The 26,550-nt window shown below is 42.9% G+C and overlaps 1 protein-coding gene across 1 annotated transcript in view; it reads right to left on the bottom strand.

Moving 5' to 3' along the window:
- Positions 1-26,550, bottom strand: part of sorcs1 (sortilin-related VPS10 domain containing receptor 1) — a 188,538-nt gene that overhangs the window by 116,627 nt on the left and 45,361 nt on the right.

Genomic DNA, 26,550 nt, shown 5'->3' with positions numbered 1-26,550 from the left:
GGCGGCACATACACAGTTATCACAATAACATGTGAAAACTCCCGAGGAAGATAGTGCGGTCTCATACCAACAGCGAGCAGTTCAATGTCCTTACTGCAGAGCTTTTAAATCTTTTTAAATCTTCTCTTAAGACCCACCTTTTTCACCTGGCGTTCAAACAAGCTTGAGATGTTTGTATCGCAGTGTTTTTATTTCTTATGTATCTATTTGTTTTTTAGTCTAATTTTATCCTGACTTTTGATTGTGTATTTTATTTTTATTTTATTGTTGCTCTTTTATTTTTATGTTACTGATGCTCTTATTTATTTTTATATTTTATTGATGCTCTTATTTCTGGGTGTTGACTTTTACGTTTATCTTTTGTTGTTTTTATTCTTCCATGTTCAGCACTTTGGTCAGTGCTTACTGTTTTAAAGTGCTCTATAAATAAATTGGCTTGGCAGTCATTAACTACGGTGGTGAAGAATGTCATGCCGCTCGTATCAGCAAGTGTTCCTGTTTGTGAGTTTGTTTGTGTAACTGAAAGTACATATATATCAGAATTATTAGTTACCTAAAACTAAAAAAGTCAAACTAGGCATAAAAACAGTTTAGTTAATAGAAAAAAAAAAACTGTGGAAACTAACAATGTTTACCTGCAAATCTAACTGAAATCAAATTAAACCCTGTGGGAAATATGTCTTTATTTTTAGTCTCAACTTTAATTGTGTTAACACAGCAGATATGATTGGGAAGGGGGGGGGGGTGCTAAAATATAAATATAGATAAAATAACTAATTTTAAACAATAAAAATCAAAGAGCTCTGGAAATGAGCTGAAACTAAACTTTAAAAGAAGAAGAATTATTTTTATGGATTCTTCTGCAGCAGCTGATGAACCTGCTAGCTTAGCACCAGAGGTAGCTCCACGGGCCTGAATGGGCCTGAATGGGCCTGAATGGGCGAATGACATGAAATCATAAATAAGGGTGAACAGCCACAAAGTAACATCGGTGATAATGATCAGTGATGACTCTCCTTAATTGCAATCTGACATGATGAGAGCGATGATGCCAGTTTAAAAAGTTAAGAATTCAGACTTATGTTCATGCCGACACCCACCAACACAACCGGAGCTGTGGCTTAACGCTCCAACACTGCACAGAGCCACAGTGCCCCCTCAGCCCGGCTAAAATTAGATTCCCTACGGGATGAATGCCACGGGGAACTTTTCAGTCACTAACTTTCTGAAAGGAGGCAGTTTCAAAGAAACGGCTGCACCATGATATCATTTCAATTTGATCTAAATGCAGTGAATTCTACTGTGAGCAGAAAGAAAATGATGAACAAGCACACACGATCGCTCGCTCACATAAATCTAATGTGGAAGCCTTTCCAGCAATCCCATAATTTCATCACAAAAAGAACATCAGATGATGCATAATTGGGTGTCTGCGAGGTGAAAAACGTCCCAGAAGGAGACAAACAGGTGGCCAATCTGATTACAGCTATGTCGAGGTGGTGGTGGTGGGGTCTGTATTAGCTCTGAGCTATCCTCTGAGGGGCAGCAGATATGATTTATTGAGTAAGGAGTGTTCACATGATACCAACCAACCCCCATCCCCCCCGCGCCTGTGCAACATCAGGGGGACGCTGCGCCCTCCTGCAGGGGAGGCAGAGTGTGATCTGGGGGCAGTTTAGCACAGGTGAGCCAAGGTTTGGTTCCAAAATTACTTTGGGACATTTTCAGTTTGTGCCTTTAGTGCCTCTGAGCCAAGAAACTGCAAAAGAGGGCTAAGAACTACTTAAAGTACATCTCCCAAACATGTATACGAGTTTAAGCTGCAGTTTATTGTCACTGCACACTGACAACTGCATAATGCAGCTCTAATATTGCCTATTACTCTACAACCTGAATCCCTTTGATGCAGCCTGCCTTAAAGGGAGATGCTTAGTGAGAGCCATAAAGACTCGAGGCTGAATAATGTCCCGACTTCTCTTATCAGACTCTGACACACCAGCTGACAAAGTATCACCAGAACAAACTACAGTGCAGCTTCATGACTTAGCAGAGTTGTTGGTGTCAGCTAAACAAAGCGTGGTTACGGCGACTGCACGACCCTCATCTGACGGCATTAAAGGTGAAACAGATCAAACTGTCATATATGAATATGTGTGTGTGTGTTTCTTCTAATAACCTCTAAAGGCCTTTACTGTACGAGTTAGCATTGGGGGGAAATTTGGGGCATTAATTGATGACCCTCTCTACATTTCAGGGGCGTCCAAAGAATAAAAATAGGAAGCTTTTTCCCCTCAGTGTGCGCGCCATATAAGACATGACTAGGAGCCGTGCCAGGGACTTGCAAATGAGGTCTGAGCCCCTCAAAAGTGATCCTTTAAGCTGCTATCAGCACAAATACAACAGAAAGCCAGTGCTTTACATTTTCATTGATTGAGGATTAACTTTTCTCGTGATTAAAAACCTTCTTTCAAAGAGGACCTCGGTGCGGCCATTAGGCAGCCTTGCCTTTTGCTCCCACCACCCTGAACGCTGCCACCCACAGCCCCCATTACTGTCAGCGAAAGTCTGATATCCACGAGCTGTGCTTCACAGCACGCCCCACGTTTCTCTGACGGTCCCGAGTGGACACACAGTGCCAACACTGTAGCCTGAGCTTCTTTGCAGGACACGCCCTCTAATTCTAATTTATATACAGTGCATATTAATCTAATTATGTCTGTGAATCAACTGCAGGCTGCAGATGGACTTATGGATAAAAAAAAGTGCTCACAACAGGCAGCTGTGTGTGTGCTTTGAGGGGCTGAAGCAGTTAATAACATATAATATATGCAGCCCATTTTATAGTAAGCTGGGGGATATTAGCTGATAGCCTGGACCACAAATTGCACGTATAAGCAAAAGATGCAAAGAAATTAGCACGGCCGCGCTGCTCTATGGCTTCAAGAAGCTAAAATAGAATGAGAGAAATTCAATAAATGCATTTAAAATGGATTATATGTTTTATTTTGAAGGTTTAGCCTTTCCTTGTAACGTGATGTATTTATCAGAGGTCACAAAGTTCACATTTTTATCATTATGAGCCATGAAAACAGCAACAACCAACTAAAAACTAAAAGTTAGGAACAGTATGTGGCAGAAGCTGCAGATGCTTTTCTCTTATTTTCAGATTTATTGCTTGTATATTATTATTGCTCATGAATTAAACATTGCAATAGATTTGAAAGCAATTTTATCAATATGGGGATTATGGCTTAGTTAAAATTCTCTAACTGATGCCATAAAACAGCCACTTTAGATGCATTGTGTGGGAAAAGGAGAGACTACAGACGCTGCCTTCCTGTCACTTTGCAATTTTCAGGTAAATGTATAATAAAGATTAATGGCCTGCATAAAAGAAAAGCTGGGGAGCTAAACTGCAGTTTTAGAATGGCAGCATATCATAATGACCGCCTGTGACAAACTGCGATCTGCACTGCAGCACCGCTCGGTAACGCCTCGCCGTGACTCCCCAGGAATCAAAAACAAAAAGCCAAGAAACATCGCAGAGATAAAGTCACGCGCTCTGAGTGCCGTCCTTCCAGGAGGATTAAACAAAGTGCACTTTCACCCCTTTGATGTTGGAATTAAGGAGGGGATATAGTTAATAGTTAACCTAAAACCTGAAGGAGTTATACTCTGGGACACAGACCCTCCCCTATGTAATCAATTTAAGCAGAAACATCTCATTAGGGAGCAGCAGCGCAGCCACTGATCTCCATACAACAGCTGGCAGGGGTGCTATAAAAGGGCCGCCGTGGCTGATGCTTCTCCCATTAACTTTCAACTTATGGACACCGTGGCTCTTCTCCAGCGATATCTTCTGCCACACCATTATGACTGCCAAGGTCATATCTGATGAAAACATGATGAAGCAGCAGTTTATCTTTCCACTTTTCCCTCTTTCCCTCCTTCTCTGGCTCTACCTACCTCTCTCAGCCCCCCCCCCCCCCCCCCCCCCCCCCCCCCTTCAGTCTCTCTACCTCTCCTGGCACAGAGTTATTGAACAGTGGGGAACCGCTGCGTTTTAATTACAGGAAGATCCGCGGAGTTAATTGAACATAGCGCAGGCCCTAATTTCACTTTACAGCAAATCAAGATGTTAGTTATGTAAATTCAGTCCTCCATGTCCCACTGGGGGGCCAGGGACTTCTGCCAGACACCAAAGTCATTCTCTCCCCACTGGCACTGAGAAACTGTCTCTGCAACGTACCTGAAGAACCCGTAATAGAATATCCTCTTAAAGGTACCCAGGATTTCCACTGGGGCAGTCGAAGAGCTGCATATGAAGTGTTTACCTTTCATTACTGGATCAAGGCATATAGACTGTACATAAAAGATGGAGCGTGCATCCTGGTCTGAGAAGTGAAGCCATTGCAGAAGTTCCTTTAAACTTTTAATATGAGAAAATGACTCCACAGCTGATTTAACCTTTGACCTCGGTGAACAATTTCCTGGTGGGTTCATGGGCTCGTTTACTAGTTTCAAGTCTAATTCAATAAAAAAAAAAGTGATATTCAGTGTGTAAAATATGGCCCCTAATTTGGTAAAACAGATGTAACAGTTACCATCCTGTGCAGTATCCTCAGTTTCTCAAGCAGATGCATCCCTCTCACCACGTCCAGTTTAAAACCACCAAGAAAAAGATCCATTTGACTCTTCAAAATGAGACTTCACAGGGGCTCCATCCATCTTTTATATGGATGTGTTTGGGACCAACTCCTCCTCATTCCCCGGGCACCAAATACTGCTGCAGCTGCTCTCTAAGATACAGACAAAGTGCTGCCTTGATGCACTTGGCTGCTACCTACAAGTATGAGTGGATGGAATAATATTTAGTTTGTCTTTCTCTTAATTATGATTACAGTTGCGAGGGGTTTTCGTTCATCTCAGTGATCCGAGATCATCCTGGTTACACTGAATCCGTTTATTCAGTTTCACAAAGTCACAATCGACTGAAACGAGCAGCGTTCATTTCTCTGAGATGGATGCTGCTTGTGGTTACTGACTTGGGGAAAAATATTGATAGAAGAAAATATGATTATGAACTTTCTGCCCTCATATTCACTATTTCTGCAACCACAAAGGACTCAGAGAACATGTTTCATACTAACAGCAGCAAAACAAGAGAGAAGGGGGCAAAAAAAAAAAAGGCTGGTACTGTAATCATAATTAAAATGAGGGAGACAAACTCAATATTATTACAGCCACTCATACATGTAGGTAGTAGCCTAGCATCCAATACTGTAGTGACCAGTGCATCAAGGCAGCAGTGCCACAGAGCACTCTGCATCACCGGCTGCTGGGGAGTGAGAACGAGTTGGTCCCAAACACACGGATGGATTTCAGAGTGAACCTCCAAAAATAACATCCAACATTAGAGTTCGATCTTTCTGTTCCACAGTTATTGATCCCCTCATCCAGAACTTTGCATACACATGCTGTAAATACATGTTGAAGACTGACAGCTGTAGGTGAATGCGCACCGTCGAGCATGCTAATGAGCCTGAATAGATTAGAAGGAATCCGTTACTGCTGACCAGCTGTAAACTGCAGCCTGCATCTTACGGCTTCAACGCGCCAAAGACTTTGAGGGGAACACAATGAAATGCTGAAAACTGTGATCCAATTTGGAACAACGAGGCATCGTTAAATTCATCAGCACATAAACCTGAACCTTAACTGGGGATTAAGTTCTTTGGAGTGATTTGATTTAAGCAATGATGAGGTCTAAAGGGGCAGGACGCGTACATGAAATCCCTGCAACACTACACTGTAAAAAAGCTGCAACTGCACAACACGTGTTGATTGAATTAAGCTCTCTGAGGGGGCTAACTGGCTAACGCTATCCACACAGGTTTACGTTTGAAGTCTCGGGACAGCAGCCGCCCTGCTGGTTCTGCAGGAGGTTTGTTCAGTCAATTCCCCATAAGGTCGGTTTGTACTTTGGACCTCATGGGAAATCCCGCAGAGCTGCCGGCATGATTGATAACAAAAGAAAATGGTCTCCTGTACCTCCCTCTCCATCTTCACCACCGGGGTCTTATCTTAAACACCTTGAAGAGGATGGAGGCACCAGTCTGCTGGAAGCTGTCTGTAGTGCTCCAAAGACAGGGGCCTCTCTGGGGTTGATAGGACTGTGGGTCGCACCATACACCACACAACATGACGTATTACACAGTTGGAGCTTGTACATTTTTCATATGCTGCAGAGACATCGCCTTCAAAGAAACAGTGTTCAGATTCCATAAATATGGAAAGATGCCTCAAGAAATGACAGAAAAGAGAGTGCAGGTTTATGAGCTCTCCTTTTTAGGGCGTGTGTGTGTGTGTGTGTGTGTGTGGGGGGGGGGGGGGGGGGGGGTAACTTGGACTGAAACAAAGCCTTAAAGAGTTAACAAAGCTCTCATTTGAGCTGTAACATAAAAAGATGACATCCATCGTCCTCCAGTTTGGTTTGGTTCTCTGTGACCTGACCACATGTTGTAAAGGCCTCCATGGGATCCCCTGAAAGCCTGGAGGACTCAGTCTGGGAGCAGGAGGCCCTGTGATCTGCCACAGGAAGCTCCTTCTAAAAAACACCACGACCTCATTTCCTCCAGATTGCAGGCTTTTTTGCCAATTTGGTGTCGGACGTAATTGAAGGATATGTGTTCCACACGTTCTTCTGCCAAAGCTTTCTTGTTGATGACTGCCTGCATCCGATTCCAGGATGAGATGGCATGACGGACTAGGAGGAGTCAAAGGTGACGGTATGGCACTTGCTTAAATGCCATACTGTCTATTTAATTTGCATGTGTGAAGCATCGGGACCAGAGAGACTGCCAAGCTGCAGACAGCAACCTTCTGTTTATTGGGGGGTACAGACCCTCGAAAGACAGCGAGTGGGACGAATGCAGAAATGATAAAGTTGAGTTGTAATGCACAGATTATTATTCCATGTATATTTTACAACTCCGGGTTCGTTTAGAGGCAAGTGTGAGGATTTGCAGGCAGGTGTGCTTATGTCTCCTCTGAAATCTGAGACAGCAGTCATTCATGCACATGCAGCATTTAAAACTCAAGTGGATGATATTTAGCTTCACATCTGTCAGTCATGTGTAACACAAAATGGTTGGCCCAGAAAAGATCTGCAGACACACACACACACACACACACACACACACACACACACACACACACACACACACACACACACACACACACACACACACACACACACACACACAGAGCTGTAATAATCGCTAACTCAGTATCACAGGTAGGAGAAACAAACTGTTCTCTGGGACTGAAGAAGAAAGGCTTGGCACCGAGCAGGCCCAGCACTTACAATGAAAAGCTGTCTCGCTCTTCATCCGTGTCCTCCTCTCGGTTTACATTTCTCTTTTTTATTCTCATCTCTACTGAGACTAATTATTTTCTGAAGTTCTACCCATTCCTAGGCCTTTATATTTCACTCTCTCTTCTCATCAGATCTACTTTTTTTTGTCTCTGTCTTTTTTGGTAAGTTGCCTCAGGTTTATTTATGACTCCTTTTGCTGTCATCTGTTTTTAGGGAACAGAGTTTGGATGTATGTACAGAAGCACGACAGCTAAAAGTTCACATCATTTATTCTTCTTTTTTTTGTTTTACATCTTGTCACTATAGTCACACAGAGGTTGCAGTGCTTAGCAGTGCCAATAAGTTTTGTGAATATTACAGCTGATGATGACAGTATGCTCCCAGGAAGAGCTGCTAAAAAGGTTTTGTTGTTTTTTCCAGCCATGCTTTCAGCGTTGCTCCTAGAAACACGATGAGCTCTGAGCCTCGAGCACACTAACACACATTTCATTTGACTTATTCAAATCTGCAGACTTGGGCGGATTGCAGATGACAAGACATATGTGTTTTTGTTTTCATGAGAAGCACATCTCTGGCTAAATTTGGAGAGTAATTTGCAGCCAGGCTCACACACACTTTCATGCTAATGATTGATAATGTTTTATTAATGCAAAATATTCTCTGCCAAGGATCTAAACAAATTGTGGCAATTTAGTCCTTCCAACATGTGGTATCAATCATTCACAGCGAGGAGTGATCATGCACCAATGCTGCTTTCCTCCGAGAGAGGTTCAAAGGTCCGCAGGCAGCAGCGGCACATTTCTGACAGAAGAAAATCAAAAGTTTGCTTCTCCAAAGCCCGACGATTGTTTCTGAACAGTCTGTGTGCTAAATGATTTATCTGGAGCCTTTAATTCCTTCACTCTTCATGTATACAGAAAACGGTTTATGAACGCAGGATTTTACATCAGGAGGAAGCCAAATGTTGGCAGGTGGGCGTCATCCACGGGCCTAATGAGTAGCCAGCCAAAGACAAACAGCAAATGAAGCCTTGGGGCAGAGTACACCGGGGAGTTTCTCTCTTCATGAAAAAGCTTTTGCTTCTTTATATATTTTGGCAGGAACACCATTTAATAAGGGAGTCCCAATTACTGGAAAAGGTGTGCTCTAATTTGGGCTCTGGGTTGCTTACAGAAATGACAATAAAAGTACCTGTAATGAAACCAAATGTCCTCATTTACAATATGCATTTCCTGTATAACTAGATTATAATAGTTCAGCCAGGCTGCGAGCCAGCACCATGTGTAGCAACATCATGTAGACATTAGAGCTGTTTGTTGGAGAAACTGGGCATAATTGTTGGCATTATTATGTCTTGATGCTAAATAATAAAATATGTATTGATTTATGCTCCCAATGAGCAGCACCATGAGCCATGTCCTAACACAGACTCCAACACAAACTATACATAAGCACAAAAAACTGTCATGACTTCAATTCAATTCAGTTTTATTTATATAGCACCAAATTACAACAAACAGTCGCCTCAAGGCGCTTCATATTGTAGGTAAAGACCCTACAATCATACAGAGAAAACCCAGCAGTCTAAACGACCCCCTATGAGCAGCACTTGGTGACAGTGGGAAGGAAAACTCCCTTTAACAGGAAGAAACCTCCAGCAGAACCAGGCTCAGGGGAGGGGGGGGGGGGGGGGGGGTCATCTGCTGTGACCGGTTGGGCTGAGTATGATAGTATGACCTTAAGTATCCTAGGAACCACAAGTAAGCCAGCAGTCTGAGAGTGAAGTGCTCTGTTGGGGTGATATGGTACTATGAGGTCTTTGAGATAAGATGGGGCCTGAATATTCAAGACCTTGTAGGTGAGGAGAAGGATTTTAAATTCTATTCTAGATTTAACAGGGAGCCAATGAAGAGAAGCCAATATGGGAGAAATCTGCTCTCTCTTTCTAGTCCCTGTCAGTACTCTAGCTGCAGCATTTTGGATCAGCTGAAGGCTTTTCAGGGAGCTTTTAGGACAGCCTGATAATAATGACAGTATTTGATGGTGACAGCATGAGGAAGCAAGTTAAGGTTAGCCAATAAACTGCCTATGTTAGGTATAAGCAATTTGTATCCATTACATATAACTCCCAGGGCTGCTCTGACATCTCTCATTTTCAATTTACTCAATATTACAAACTAACAACTACATTCACTAATTTAAACACAGGCTTTCTCCTGGCCTAAATCTCCTTTTGGGAGTCACATCACAGTTAGCTCACATGAGTAACAGAATGATATGACTCCAGTTCACTTTACAGTTTTTAGGTGTTGCTAATATCCTGAAAACCCCAAAATAATTCTTGAAAATGTTTCAACATTTTTGAACCAAAATGGAAGTCAGAGTCAGAGCTCTGAGGGGAATCTAGACATCGCTCTCTCGCTCTCTCTCTCTCGCTCTCCATAGCAGAGGATATATAGTAGAAGATAGATAGATGAGAGCTAGGAGAGAGATGAGAGAGAGAGGAGAAGAGGAGAGAGAAGAGAGAGAAGAGAGAGAGCAGGAGAGAGGAGAGAGATGAGAGAGAGAGAAGAGAAGAGAGAGAGAGTATAGAGAGAGAGAGATGAGAGAGAGAGAGAGAGTAGAGAGAGAGAGAGAGAGAGAGAGAGATAGAGAGAGATAGAGATAGAGAGAGAAGAGAGAGAGAGATATTATATATATTATATATATATATATATATATATAGTATATATATTATAGATATATTATATCTATAGATATCTTATATATATATATATATATACATATATAGATATATATATATATATATATATATAGTAAGGACTTGATAAATTTTTTCACAAATACAATTTTAACCATTAGAGAAAAAACATCTCGAAGATGTATCATTATGTAAAGGTACTTTCAAGACTACTGATATTTAGACTTTCCAATTGATATTTGAGTTAACTTCAATAGTTACTTCCTCCAAACCAGCAACATATTTATTAGACCCCATTCTTACTAGACTGCTCAGAAAAGTCTTTCATTTATTGATGCTTCAATCTTAAAAATGATCAATCTGTCTTTATTAGTTGGCTATGTACCACAGACCTTCAAGGTGGCTGTAATTAAACCTCTGCTTAAAAAGCCATCACTTGACCCAGCTGTCTTAGCTAATTATAGGCCAATCTCCAACCTTCCTTTTCTCTCAAAGATCCTTGAAAGAGTAGTTGTAAAACAGCTAACTGATCATCTGCAGAGGAACGGTTTATTTGAAGAGTTTCAGTCAGGTTTCAGAATTCATCACAGTACAAAAACAGCATTAGTGAAGGTTACCAATGATCTTCTTAGAGCCTCTGACAGTGGACTCATCTCTGTTCTTGTCCTGTTGGACCTCAGTGCAGCTTTGATACTGTTGACCATAACATTTTATTACAGAGATTAGAGCTTGCTATAGGTATTAAAGGTACTGCACTGCAGTGGTTTGAATCATATTTATCTCATAGACTCCAATTTGTTCATGTAAATGGGGAGTCTTCTTCACACACTAAGGTTAATTATGCAGTTCCACAGGGTTCTGTGCTAGGACCAATTCTATTTATATTATACATGCTTCCCTTAGGCAGTATTATTAGAAAGCACTGCATCAATTTTCATTGTTATGCAGATGATACTCAGCTTTATCTATCAATGAAGCCAGATGACACACATCAATTAGTTAAACTGCAGGAATGTCTTAAAGACATTAAGGCCTGGATGACCTCTAATTTCCTGCTTCTAAATTCAGATCAAACTGAAGTTCTTGTACTCTGCCCCACAAATCTTAGAAACATGGTGTCTAACCAGATACTTACTCTGGATGGCATTACTTTGGCCTCCAGTAACACTGTGAGAAATCTTGGAGTCATTTTTGACCAGGATATGTCCTTCAATGCACATATTAAACAAATATGTGCCAGCTCCCAGCTTGGATTCAGGAGACAGACACCCTCTCTATTTTTAAGATTAGGCTTAAAACTTTCCTTTTTAGATCAAGCTTATAGTTATACTGGATCAGGTGACCCTGAACCCTCCCTTAGTTATGCTGCTATAGGCCTAGGCTGCTGGGGGGGGGGGGGGGGGGGGGGGGGGGGTCTTTTAATTCACTTCTTTTCACTCTCTTTATACTCCACTCTGTATTTAATCATTAATAGTTATTAATCTCTGGCTCTCTTCCACAGCTTGTCTTTTCTCTCCCCTCAGCCCCCCCTCAGCAGATGACCCCCCCCCCCCCCCCCCCCCCCCCCCCCCCCCTGAGCCTGGTTCTGCTGGAGGTTTCTTCCTGTTAAGGGAGTTTTTCCTTCCCACTGTCACCAAGTGCTGCTCATAGGGGGTCATTTTGACTGTTGTGCTTTCTATGTAATGATTGTAGGGTCTTTACCTTACAATGTAAAGCGCCTTGAGACAACTGTTGTTGTGATTTAGTGCTATATAAATAAAACTGAATTGAATTGAACTGAAAAATATGTACTAGAGGACTCATTCGCTCTTGGCCTTCATACTTTTCATTGTAATGACAAGAATCCATTTGTCCTGCTAAAATGAATCATTAGCATACCCCAAACAACTTGCAACTGATAAATGGCTTAATTTCACTTTTAAAAGTCGACATCCAAAATTTTCATGGCTTTACCCCAATTTGCTAAGAGCAGCAAATCTGTTCTGGCTGGAAATAAAACTGCGGTGTTAATGGGCCTTCATGCAAACTCTCTAAGAAAGAAGGCAAAAGGCAGCACGGTGACAAGGATGAGATAATCTCAGCCTTTAGTCAGCCTAACGTTATACACGGTGAGTAGCAAATTGTACATATATCAGTAAGAGCCAAAAAGGGTTTCTGATGTGTGTGTTGGATACTCCTGCAGTCACTTGTGAATGATGTCTGCCTGTCTGACCTTCACAAGTCTTCCTGCACATTCAGCTCGAGGAGGAGGAAGAAATGGAAATATGTCGTCCAACTGCCAGTTCAGGGAGATCAATCACTTTAGACAGGTCATTGTTCTTCTCAGTGCTTAAAAGCACAGAGGTCTATCCCCGAAGTAAGGAAGGTGCTTCGGGCAGGAGCCTTGGCTTCCAGCCGGAGCACCAGAGCAACCGGATTAATCATACAGCTGCACGGCAGGGATGGGACAGCGGGCCAACGGGACAGACTGTGTGCTTTTTATCAGTGAAACACAGTTTCCCTCTTTCAAAAATCTTCAGTATATAGCTCAAATGTAAACTGTGTTTAATGTCCATCTGCTCCTTAAACAAACTCATAATAAAAAAATGTGTCACTTCACAATATTTCTGCAAGACTCAGTCTATTAAAAAAATTGGCATCTTTAAATGTGACATTTTGCTGTTGCTACATTACAACAAACAGATGACATGAGAGCTTAATCAAATCAAGTAATCTCTGGTTTACAGTGAGGACAGCTCGGTCTGTGCTGTGCCCAGTTAATTGAGAAGCATATGGCTGGTTGGCTAATTAAGCACAAAACCAAAGTCAATCATGCATCATCACCATATCTCCTCTGAGCTAAGACTGATTAGACAGATACTTTCAAAAGGAGCGTGACTTGATAAATGGACCAAGCAGTAATCTTTTCTTCATGTTAGGAAATAATGTCAGACGCTGTGCTCGAGGAAACGTGCTGAAAATGTGACTGTACATATTAAGAAAGTCAGAGCATTAAAAAAAATGACACTGACTCTGTGAGTGGTTGGTTCACTTCTTTGGTCGCTGATAGAAACGTTGATTGAAAGACATCGTGATTCCCCCCCCCCCCCCCCCCCCCATTCTTTAAAGAGTGCTGTAGTTTCTTAAGTTAAATTATTAACCTAAATATTAGGATAAAGCTATAGTTTTATAAATGCTATAGCTAGCACGAGCAGAACCGTTCTCCTGATATTTTAGCTGGCTAAACAACAAGCTGGCTGTTTTAACCAGTCATGAATGGTGGAGTTGGGCTTTGTAAAGTTGAGTTGGTGTGTGCTGCGAGGAGCAGCGTTTACTATATGTGATTTTTATACAGAACTGCGCAAAAGTCTCGAGCCAGCCCTCATTTCTTTACAACAACAATTGTTAGCAAAATGGGAAACAGCTGCAATGATTTATTGAAACATATACGAACGTGTTTCAATAAGTAAATATAGCACATTAGGCAAAATCAGAGTTTGTGCAGTTTTAATGAGCCTGAAAGTCAATATTTGGTACAGTATGACCACCTTCATTCATCAACACAGCCTGAACTCTCTGAGTTCTCCAAGCTTCCTGAAGAACATTTCAAAGCTCTTCTTTGGATATTATCACAGATGTATCACCCCAATACTTCAGAGTAGAATGGGAGGCAGAGCCTTCAGCTTTCAGGAGCCTCTTCTGTGGAACCAGCTCCCAGCTTGGATTCAGGAGACAGACACCCTCTCTATTTTTAAGATTAGGCTTAAAACTTTCCTTTATGATCAAGCTTATAGTTAGTTTTGGGTCAGGTGATCCTGAACCCTCCATTAGTTATGCTGCTATAGGCCCCATCCAGTCACAGCAGATGACTGCCCCTCCCTGAACCTGGTTCTGCTGGAGATTTCTTCCTGTCGCCAAGTGCTCATAGGGGGTTGTCTGATTGTTGTGTTTTCTCTGTATGATTGTTGGGTCTTTACCTTACAATATAAAGCACCTTGAGGCAACTGTTATGATTTGATGCCATATAAATAAAACTGAATTGAATGTTGGCTGCCTGCTTTAATAATGTTGAGGTCCAGGCTCTGGGGAGGCCAATCTATGACTGATAGTGTTCTATTATTTTTCTATACAAATATGCTTTTACTACACTGGTCATGTGTGTGAGATCATTGTCATGCCAAACAGTGAAACACCAATCAGATACTTTCCAGATGATATTTCATGGAGCTCAAGAACCATAACAGAGCCTCCACCATGTTCTCCAGATGGCTGTAGATGCCTCACTGTTTTCTTTCCTGACCTCCTCATAACATGTTGATCGAATCAGAATCAGAATCAGAATCAGAAGGTTTTTATTGCCATATGGGTGAACAGGTTCACAGCATTAGGAAATTGCTGCGGTACTTCGTTGCTTACAGAAAAAAACAAATAAGTATAAAAACTATAAGACAATATACAAGTATACAAATTGCAAATATACAGAGATATTAGAGCTATAACTATAGCACAATATTACAAAATTACAAAACATACAGTGCAGAGACTAATTAAAAGATAAAAAAATGTAGACTATATTCCACTAATATGTACATCAGTGCAGTCAGACAGGTGCATAAACATAGGGTCATCAGCGTTTGTGGAGGGTGGTGGTAACAGTCTTAGGGTAATTGTTCATGAGTCCAACAGCAGAGGGGAAGAAAAAACTGTTCTATATGGCGGGAGGTTCTGGTCCGTATGGACCGTTAGCCTCCTGCCTGAGGGGAGAGGAGGGTCAAAAAGTCTGTGCCCAGGGTGAGAGTGGTCGGCTGTGATCCGACCTGCACGCCCCAGTGTCCTGGAGGTGTACAGGTCATGGAGAGCTGGGAGGTTTCAGCCAATCACCTTCTCAGCAGAGTGCACAACGCGCTGTAGTCTCTGTTTGTCCCTAGTGGTTGGCTCCAGCGTACCACACAGTGATGGAGGAGGTGAGGATGGACTCAATGATGGCAGTATAGAACTGCACCATGGTCCTTGCTGGCAAGTTGAATTTCTTCAACTGCCGCAGGAAGTACATCCTCTGCTGGGCCTTTTTGACAACAGAGGTGATGGTGGGCTCCCACTTGAGGTCCTGGGTGATGGTAGTTCCCAGGAAGCGAAAAGGAGTCCACTGTGGTGATGGGGGTGTCAGTCAGGATGATGGAGGGTAGAGGGGCTGTGTGCTTCCTAAAGTCCACTATAATCTCCACTGTCTTCTGGGCGTTCAGTACCAGGTTATTGTGGCTGCACCAGGACACCAGACGTTTGACCTCCATCCTGTAGGCCGACTCGTCCCCATCTGAGATGAGTCCGATGAGAGTCATGTCGTCTGCAAACTTAATAAGCTTGACAGACTGGTGGTCAGAGGTGCAGCAGTTGGTATACAGGGAGAAGAGCAGAGGAGAGAGGACACAGCCCTGAGGAGTGCCAGTGCTGATGGTCCGGGAGTCCGAGACATTCTCCCCAGCCTCACGTGCTGCTTCCTGTTCATCAGGAAGTCAATGATCCACCTGCAGATGGGATCTGGCACGTTCATCTGGGACAGCTTGTCTTGGAGGAGATCAGGGATGATGGTGTTGAAGGCAGAGCTGAAGTCCACAAACAGGATCCTGGCGTAGGTTCCCTGGGAGTCCAGATGCTGTAGGATGAAGTGCAGAGCCAGGTTGATGGCGTCGTCCACAGACCTGTTGGCTCTGTAGGCAAACTGCAGGGGGTCCAGAAGGGGGGCTGTGAGGGACTTGAGGTGGGACAGCACCAGACGCTCAAATGACTTCATGACCACAGAAGTCAGTGCCACAGGTCTGTAGTCATTTAGTCCAGTGATCCTTGGCTTCTTGGGGACAGGAACAATGGTAGCGGTTTTAAAGCAGACAGGCACGTGGCAAGCCTCCAGTGAGGAGTTGAAGATGTTCGTGAACAATGGGGCAAGCTCGTTAGCACAGTGTCTCAGTGTGGCAGGTGAGACACCATCTGGACCTGGAGCTTTGCGAGCTTTGACACTCCTGAACTGCTTTAGCACCTGGTCCTCCTGAATACAAAAGACTGTGGGGTGGGGGAGGAGGGGACTCTGGGGTGGGAGTCCTTGATGATGTGGGCTTCTCTGAGGCTGTGGGGGGAGTGGGGGAGGTTGGGGGGTGAATATTTGTGTTGGCTGTATTGTGGTTGGGACTGGTGGAGGTGTGAAGGCTGCTGAACCTGACCATCAAAACGACAATAGAACTCGTTCAGTCTATTTGCAGTTTGTAGGTCGTCTGTGGAGTGGGGGGTTTTAGGCTTTGTAGTTGGTAATCTGCCTAAAGCTTTTCCATACAGAGGCCGCGTCGTTCTCTGAGATCTGCTGCTGTATATTCTCAGAGTGATGTGATCTAGCAGTGGCCACTTCCTTGCTAAACCTGTACTTGGCCCTCTTTGTAGCAGTCTTTGTCCCCACTTTTTAAAAGCCTCCCTATTCTCTATCCACAGCTGCTTCAGTTGCGTTGATGGCACAATGCTGTCCTCGCAGAAGTGGATATACGAGGTTACAGTGTCCGTGTAGTCATCCAGACTGTCACCAGGCAGCCCTCATTGAGTCCCAGTCTGTAGTTTCGAAGCATGTGCGGAGCTCCTCCACAGCCTCACGGGTCCACTGCTTTGTTGTCCTCACCCACAGGTTTTGAGAGCTTCAGCCTCTGTCTGTACGCGGGGATCAGGTGGATCATGTCGTGGTCAGAGAGGCCGAGTGCAGCGCGGGGCACTGCGTGATAAGCCCCGCTTATCGTGCTGTAGCAGTGGTCTAGTGTCTTCTCCTCTCTGGTCGGACATGTGATATATTGTTTATATTTGGGAAGTTCCTGTCTCAGGCTGGCTTTATTAAAGTCCCCAAGTACGATGATAAGAGAGTCCGGGTATGTCCGCTCCATGCACAGAATCTGCTCTGTGAGCGCGCACTGGGCCCTCGTGCACGTCCGCGTCCGGCGGGATGTAAACAGCAGCCAGTATGAATGAAGCGAACTCCCGCGGAGAGTAGAACGGTTTTACAGTGAATGAAAAGATATTCCAGTGAGGGGAGAGCAGTGCTTAGCAATCTCTGTCACATCCGTACACCAGCCAATGTTGATGTAGAAGCAGACTCCTCCACCTGTAGCCTTGCCGGAAAAGCGCAGCTTGCCGGTCTGCGCGGAGGAGATGAAATCCCTCCAACTGGAGCGCGCAGTCCGGTATCTCCTCACACAGCCATGACTCCGTGAAGCATAACACACCGGATATGGAAAAGTCTCTATTCATGTCCTCATCAGTGTCAGTTCGGTCCATTTTGTTCCTAAGTGAACGCACGTTGGAGAGGAAAATCCCCAGGTTAAGGCTGTGCGTAATCCACGTCTCCTTAGCCTCACAAGGACGCCAGCGCGCTTCCCTCTCTTCGGACGTCTCACTTTCTGCGGCCAGATTGTGTGTAACAAATCCGCCGCAGATGCGACAAAAGAGGAAATAAATCCGAAGGTGTTGTGGACCCCCTCATGTGAAAAGCTCTTCTCTGGTGTAAGAATACCAGAAGAGTGTCCAGACACAGAAATAACGCACAAAAACAAACAAAACAGAGCGCACCGAAGTACCAGGGCATCCATTAGCGGCGCCATCTTGGTTGAAATTTGAGTGGACAATTTGAGTGGATTCATCCCTCCATCAGACCTGCTGCCCCTGATTTTTCAGTCCAGTTTTTGTGTAAGTTTGCATACCTCAGCCTTTTCTCCGTTTCCCTGCCTGAAGAATGGCTTCTTGAGCCGCCCTTTCACTGAGACCATTTATGACCAGTGAACTGTGGATGAATCAAGTGACAGGCTAGCTGTATCTCTCAGGATTTTTTCCTATTTCTTGAGAACATCACTCTCAGATCCCGTTCTTCTGCTGTGGATAACTTTTTAAATGTGCCACCTCTTTTTTTATCCTCCACTTGTCCAGTTCCCTCAGATCTTTTTAAGGACACACTGCACACTGTGCTGAGATGTGCCAGGTGTTTGGCTAATAGTTCTTTTTGAATCACTTTGTTGGTACAAAAATAAAATTTTATTCTGGTCAAACTGTGTCATCTTTGGCATTTTTCAAAGATTCAAGTAAAGAAATGAGAACAAATTGTTACTAACAGCCTTTTGCAAAAACAAAGAAACTGCCTAAAGATTTAATTTGATGTGGTGCTGTCTGTCATATGTCCCCGTAATCCCTTGACTTGGGTGCCTTTTTAAATGCTTGGATAATTCATAGGTCAGTGTTTAGTGATATGACAAAATGCATTCCTCTGAAAATAGTCAGGTTCATGGACTGGCTGGAAATGAGTGAAAAAGCAGCCAATGTCCAAAGAAAAAGCTTCACAAAGCTGGAGAAGTATTGCTCAAGAACACTTTAAAAATTACAAGAAGAATGCCTTTATCAATCTGCCATTATACAGAATGTCCAAGCAGCGGCTAAGAAAGCCCCAAACAGGACTAACGTTAAGAAAAAGCTGGTTTTCTCTCTCACGCGTTTATATTTAGATTTACACAAAAAGTCCAGAATCAGTCGGGTGCTATAAACACTGGAGCAGCATTTATATGAAACAACGCCCATTTGAAGGGATTATTCTGAGCTGATTTATTTTTGTTTCCATATCCAACTAATCAATAACCCGAGCAGTGGGAGGTGATGCAACAAAGATGGCAAAAACAAACAGAATAAAATGTCCAACTTAAAAAAAAGCTGCACCACATCGGTCAAAGCGTCCAGCTTTTTCTTATCTAGGACGAATAATGGAACTAGAGCCAGGTGAAAGATATACAGCTTTAATACTTTAACAGTATACTGTGTTACATGCATACAGTACATTACAATTAAGGGGCTCAAAGTCACGATGTTGTTTATCCGAATCTATATTTATATCCTCTGCATCAGCGGATGACAGGGAGACGCAGTGCTGCTTGCACACATACATATAAATGACTGCACTGCACAACAGGTAAGGAAATGGGTAGATAGGGCTGAATGTAAATAGCATTAGAAAATACTAAGGTAGTGTCTATATTTATGGCAGGCATAAGATGTGACGAGCGAACGGGGAGAAGAGGGGCGGAGAAGGGGAAGAAAGAAACTTTGATGTGAGAGGATGAGGGAGGGGGCGGAGAAAGTTACAGCCGCTGTAATGCTGTCTGAAACTTCCCTGTGATGGAAAAGTGGAGAAACTATTCGTGACTGTCACTGATGTGTCGAGGCTTGTCGTAGGTGCTACAGAAAAAGTTTGGTCTCTCACACTGTGTTCACGCTGATCAGCGTCAGTTCTGGGCTGTTACACCAACACAAAACTAAGCAGACGGACCATCAAGGAGCTGCCTGAGACGGAAGAGACGCCTGGATGGCGAGAGAAGGAACGATGGAGATGAACTGCTGCTTGAGGAGAGTATTGCCTGAGAGGTTCACAAAGATGGAGCCAGGATTGAGGGTAATAAACCAGCAGATAGATGATGAAAACTCGCCACAATTAGCTGAGGATCAGAGCTAATCTTTCTGTCACGAGTTTAACTAACACTGTGTAAAACACTGGAGACAGGACCAGCTTTGCATCAATATCCACTCCAGCAGCACGCAGTAATTGAAGCAGAGTGACATGCATAATGACACGTGAGGAGAAATATCAACTGTATCGATCGCTAATGTTTAGGACGGGAGGTTTAGAAGGTCCAACATTTCAAAAATCTAGCAAGTAAGCAGTTGCGGCTTGCCACATGAACATTTTTTTTACCCTATGAAGCTGCTGTCTTTATAGCTGAAACAACATTGGAGCAAGAAGCTTACATCAGACACTTAAAACTGACTTCTAATAAAGGGAGGTTGGCTGAAAATACGAAGGTGGCTAATCCCAGAGCTGCAGGAGAAAATGTGAAACAGTGAAGAGTTTCTGTTCTCCAACTTCTTCCTCTCCACTTTTCCACAAAGACTCCTCAAAGGCAGAGATGATCTAAGACCATCAGATGCTTCAGGCTGCGTTTTGACATTTGAAGAATGGAGGCTGAATTCATCATTAATCTTGTTTCCTGTGATGATGGAAGGCGGCCGGTTTGCTGTCCATCACGTTCAAAAATCCAAAACAAGGATTCACACAGCCATTAAATTCACTTCAGTTCAGCTTTCAGACTGAAGTTAACTTTTTACCAGCGTTTCTGCAGGTTTGACTACGTTCAAAGCTGCAGGATGGAAACTGTGATCAGCTGAGTGTTAAAGATGCACCAATCAGAACAAGGCAGCCACGGGCCCAAAATTAGCAAATTATGATGAGAGACGGGCTTTCAGGTTATTCTACTGAATATATTCTGCAATATGAAGAAACAAAAATATTTAGACTATTTAGAATAATAATCCTACTCAGATAATAATAATAAAAAGTGCCCATAATTTAATCATATTAGTGAATTCATTAATGTGTTTGTGATGCAGCTGGAGATGTGAAAAATTAACATCTACACATCAGGACATAATTAAAACAATAATCACCTTTACCAGGTCCACAGTTTAAAAAGCAGAGGGTCACAGCAGAGTTCCAGGTACTGAAATTACAATCAGCAGACAAACGCATAAAGTATCCATCTGTGTGTGTGTGTGTGTCAGTGATGTTTGAGGCTTTTATAGAGAATAATAAGAGTACAGCTGCCAGCAAAATGTCATCAGAGCAGCTGTACTGTGACAGAGCGAAAGGTTTGTGCTACATGAAGTTAGACGACAAAAAAAACAAACAAGCAAAGTGGCCCATGATTAATCTGAGAGGCAGTGAAGGGAACAACAATCACTGAGATATGAGAGCGTATTTGAACCGGCCTGCAGGAGCTGAGGCTGAGGAGCTGCAGGACGGGATGGACGTGGACAGCGAGCTGCAGAAACACCACGGGGCCATTTTCATAGTTTAAGTTAAATAACATTCAGAAAAGTTTCTCTTGTGTATTTGACCATGTGGTGATACCGAGGTTAGCATCAAACAGATACAAGGTTGCTGGTTTGAACCTTGTTGGAGCGTCGACGTGCAGCAGATAAAACTGAGGGAGCAGTATGATACCAGTCCATGCTCAAATACATACATGGATTTAAAGAAAGTGAAAAATACACTAACAAGTAGCACTGCACCTTAATGGAACAGTACAGATAAATCACCAGAGGTTCAGGGTCGGGTCTCCATGAAGTAAAAACTACGAGGGCACAAAATAAGGACCCACCACAGTGGGAAGCTGTTGAACCTATAAAGGGACCGAAAGGTCCTTTATTTTCTAAGAGTGTTCAACACTACAGGAAGATCATGTTATCCATATACCGTATTTTCCGGAGTATAAGTAGCACTTTTTTTCATAGTTTGGCTGGGGGTGCGACCTATACTCCGGAGCGACGTATATGTGACATTTATAACACATGAACCAAAATACTCCAGCCACTTGACATCTCCGTGAACTGCAGCTTTAAGGCAGTCTTGCGTAACCTGTGGGCGCAGTGGATGATGGATGGAGAGCACAGCTTAACGGCAACTGGGAGAATGCGCCACCCAACTTTCCTGGAAGTCATTGGATGGATCAAGAAAACATGGGCTTCAGTGACAAACCATCCTGTTGGGATTCAGAAAGGCTGGAATAATTGGAACTGCAGCTGACGACGAGTCTGACTAACGCGACACAGAAGAGGAAGCGGCGCTTCGTCTACGGAGTGTACGGAGTTGTTTAGAAGTGACACCGAGGATGAAGAATTCAATGGATTGATGGTTTGGTTAACTTGTTAGTATGTTCTTTATGCTATGGTTATCTGAATAACTTAATGTTACGTTAACATACCGAACACGTGTTCGTTGTGCGTGATGTAGCTGAATGTGCTACGTTAGCATAACGTAGGCGTAACCGTGTTCGTCCTGTTCTTTAATCCATTATTATTTTAAATTGCCGTTCAAGATGGAATTTCTGCTCTGGGTCTCGGATTCTATCAACCACCACCACCCCCCCCCCCCCCCCCCCCACCCCCCCCCAAAAAAAGTGCGACTTATAGTCCAGTGCGACCTATATATGTTTTTTCTTCTTTATTATGCATTTTTTGGCTGGTGCGACCTATACTCCGGAGCGACGTATAGTCCGAAAAATACGGTAATAATCTTATCCTCATGTCCATTATATGAGTAAGAGGAAGCTGAGTATATCAATGAAAAGACCAACAAATAAAGAAATAAAGGTAAATTAATTAGCGCTCATTACGGCCCTAAAAAGCCTGAGGCTCTTATATATCAGTCCAGGACGCTAACGAGGCTAAAGAGAAATATGCTAATGCCGTCCAGAGGAAGGACCTGTGGAAACGCTCTGCGATACGGACCTTTAATGAGAAACAAGTCAATCTCATTTCTGAGCAAGCCAATCCAATTTTCAAGGACAGATTAATAGCTAACTTCATTAATTGACTCACACAGAGAGCATCAAGGAGGACCCCATGAAAACATCATCTACATAATATTCATTCACACGAGGTACACCTACACCTCTCAGTTCACGGGGTGACACAAACCTCTGCTCTACGCCTCCGGACTGCTGATTTTTGATGGTAGCAACAAACTTTGTTTGCTAAATTATCCGGAGCTGTGATGGGATCCCTGCTCCCCCAAGCAGATGGCTCTTTTTGCTATAATCAGTGTGCTAAACACTGGGTAATACAAACTTTAATGAGTTCAATGCAAACTTTCTCTCACTCTCTCACAGCTGCTTTGCCTCTGAGTCGCAAATCAATCCATTATTACAGGTAAAACAACAGCAGAGCGAGAGGGAGGAACTCTGGTCATTAGTGCTGACAAATGAAACGCCCGGGGATCCGGGGTAATTCATCTGCAGCTGAATATTCTGCATCCCGGGCCAATAAGGAGGAGGATTGGACCAATGCTATGGACCACACATCCCAATGAGATTCTCAACCCATTTATAACGCAAACATAACAGATGAGGAACATCTGAACCCAACAGTTCACCTGACCTGTGAGGTCAAACTGTGAGTCAGTGAATAATGTAACAATCAACATTATAGCTCATAAACATCCATGGTGCTTATGAGGGATTCGAATGATGGCGAGCTGTGCTGGTTATAAAATGAAATGAGTTATTTTATTTCACACCACATATTTCAAGCGTTTGGATCAATGATATCCAATTTGGTTTTGTTCATTTATGTGCATTTGCTGACAGCCTGCGGCCATAATTTAATTTTCTATGACAAACACACATATTTCCTGTAGGCTATTCTTACAAATTTCACGAGTTTGTTTGGAAATGAAAAAAATTTGAATATCATGGCTGAGAAACGCCACGAGCTCAGATCGCCGGCTCTAACGTTCCCGCTCACACACGTTAGAGCGTTCAGACACGTTCAAGTGATACTTTTCAGAAATCTGCAGCATCGACATTTTAGCCCGATCGCTGAATCTTCTGCACTTTTGTGCAGCCAGAGGGTAAAATGGCTCAGGGATGCATGAGGGGAGGGAGTAAAACAGCTGGATACTTTCTCAGGAGACGTTTTCAGAGTTGTTACTTGTTACCTAATGACAGAAAATGTAATTATTGATTTGCAGAAGCTAAGCTGCAGTAGAGCCTCACGCTGCATCATGTGGCATTAAGTACGAACAGGCCTTTGGACCCGTGCTGCTGATGTTTGTTCGGCTGCTAAAAACTGGAATTTGTCATGATTTGAAACTAATTTCTGCATCACAGTTCATATTCACTCATTAACTACAAACGCAGGCCAAAAAAAAGATCCGCTGTCTCGGGTCCTGTGACCGTTCCACCCCATACACGGACCTTTCTTGCATTTCTTGCCTGCCTCGGGACTTACACCCCCAAAAATCCACATAAATCATCTGGAGTAGCTTCTGTGAGGCTCTGAAGTCCCCGGGTCGAGCTGCTCGATGTTCCTGCACGTCCCGAGTCGGACAGCAAATTTAGCTGAAGCCTGTTCCCCTGGCTCTCCTGGGCACAAAGTGACAGATTTATCACAGGCTGCTAAGTCTGCTGTTATTTAGGGCTTCATTTAGACACATCCATGGGGATCGTTGGGAGTGCGGATCTGTATGTAACTCACCCAGTGAAAGAATTCAGGGAAATTCCTCATTTATATTTTTAAAAGTAATAAAGCTAAAATATATAAATTATGTAAAAATTATATAAAAAATATATTTGAGCAGCTGTTAACATTCCCGGGCCGTCCACCCAGTAAAGTTCAAATGTGCTAAATGCTCTACCCCTCCATATTAAATGTGACATTATCCCCCCCCCCCCGGCCATCTCTGCTGGAGCGCTGAAGCAGGAAGTCGATCTGCTCCGTGCACTTTTCAAAGTACGCTTCCAAAGCTGCGGACTCCAGGACGCAGCTCATTCTCAGGCCCATAAATAATGAACTATTTCTTTAAATATGAAAGCTTTATGAATACATTAAGATGATGTAGAGAACGTGTTGGCAGAAATTTCTGCTATTGCATATGTGCTGCACCCACAATCATATTTAATGAATGTGGTCTAAAATAAAAAAGAGCTCACAATTGTAACGGGCTATTTCTGAGCACCCGTCTGTGCTGAGAACAGGAGGAGCTCAAAAATGAGGAAGACTTTTATTTTTAGTCAACTACTTTAAAGGTATAATAGCGTGAATATACTATAATACACTGAATATACATGAATATGAAAGCAGCTCTTTCCCTTTGTGTGAACACAACCAAAACTCTTCTAAATGACTCGACAGACTTTGCTGCTGCTCTGAAGAGAAAGTTGATATTATTACAAACATTTGTCTGATGAGCTTTTTAGGCCGGGATGACAAACGATCATGCATAATTTGTTGTAATTATGCAGACTAATGCAATTCTCCATAAAGCTCTATTCTCTGCAGCCTTTTGATAGGGAAAACAAACCCAAAGCAGAATCGGTTGCAGCTCAGCAGTCTGTCTGAGCCAGCTGTTTAACGGGGATAACAAAGAGCCAGCATTCAAACTCACACACAACACTGCAGAAAAGGACACGCCGACTTTTCTCTGTTCAACTCAAAGAAATCGTATTTGAGGCTACAAACGTCTTCACGAGTTCACGTTGTGTCATGGCACCAAGGAGCCAAAGAGTTACAGTGAGGAGGGGGCTCATCATCAATTATAATACTTATATAGGTAGGAGTCTATTTTTCCTGGCTCTCCATCAGTATCAGCTGTAGAAGCATATGGTAGTGTCTAATTTAAAGTCTGTTGACTCTGATATAAAAACACTCTGGTGCATGTTCTAACTTAAATGTACTCAGTGAATCAATCACATCTTTCTGTGTTGCACCTGCACCTTTCAGGCAGGTGAGTGCACTTCAAACTGCTTCACAGGTGACTGAGTAACAGCAAAATGGAAAATCACACGCAGCACTGAGCAGCTTAAAGCAAATTAAAAGGTAAAACATCACAAATACAATTTAAATAGTATAATGAAAGCATGCAGTGAAAGTAAGAGCAGTTAAAAGAATGAAAGAAACAAAATATCATCTTTTTACTCTGTTTATACTCCACTCTGCATCATTAGTTATTATTAATCCCTGTCTCTCTCCCCCCTCACAGCAGGTTCATATGTTATAAAGGTGTGAGAAATATCAGAGCAAGACCATGAAACACTTCAAATTAAGAAAAGGGTTTTTATCAATACAGAGACCGACACACTGTAAAATGGTAACACTGTCTCACCTCCTGGGCTGCACATTTCTGAATCATTCAGAGTCGAGTGGCTGAGTCACGTCATTCTTACAGTTTCCAGCTTGATGTTTGATAAATGAAGGATTCAATTTAAGGATCAGAGTCTCTGAGCTTTAGGATGTACAGCAGACATAAAAAAAATCTAAAATATGTTTAAGATGAGCAGGAGAGAAACTCAAAGTATTGTTGCTCATCTTAGTCACTGAAAACTTTTATAGCTAAAATATTGGCAACAAGTGTTCAATTTGCACATCCAGCAGGCACAAAGGCACATTAGCATTAATTTAATTAGAGCCGTATTCCTGTAAGTGTTGCAGTTTGAAGTTTAATGTTCACTCTCCCTTTAGCAATGTTTTGGTTTCTAAGCTGCAAAACACAGAAACCTGAACCCCCACAGCTTTATTACGCTGTACCAGGCGTGCTCTGAGTCATCACGTTTACCGTTTAATGAAATATTTCTGTCGTGAAGGTCTCTTCCCCTACCCAAAGGGCACGAGGAGTCACTACCCTGATCTGTTAACTGGAGGTCCAAATGATGAATACACTCTTCATGGCCATGAATGTCATGGTAAGTTTGGGTTTTTAAAAGGGTCAGAAGTATTTATACCCCCCCACTAATATTTGGTTAAATGTCCCTTAGGACATTACAGGAAGTTCTGACTGGATGTTTGACCACTCTTCTTGGCATAATTGGTAGAGTTAATTTAAATTGGTTGGTTTCCTGACACGGATCCAGCTTTTAAGCATAGTCCACAAATTTCC

This window comes from Archocentrus centrarchus, chromosome 1, assembly GCF_007364275.1.
Source record: "Archocentrus centrarchus isolate MPI-CPG fArcCen1 chromosome 1, fArcCen1, whole genome shotgun sequence".
Classification (NCBI taxonomy): Eukaryota; Metazoa; Chordata; class Actinopteri; order Cichliformes; family Cichlidae; genus Archocentrus; species Archocentrus centrarchus.
Note: the sequence above shows the minus strand (reverse complement) of the source record. Positions and strands in the feature narration are given on the sequence as shown.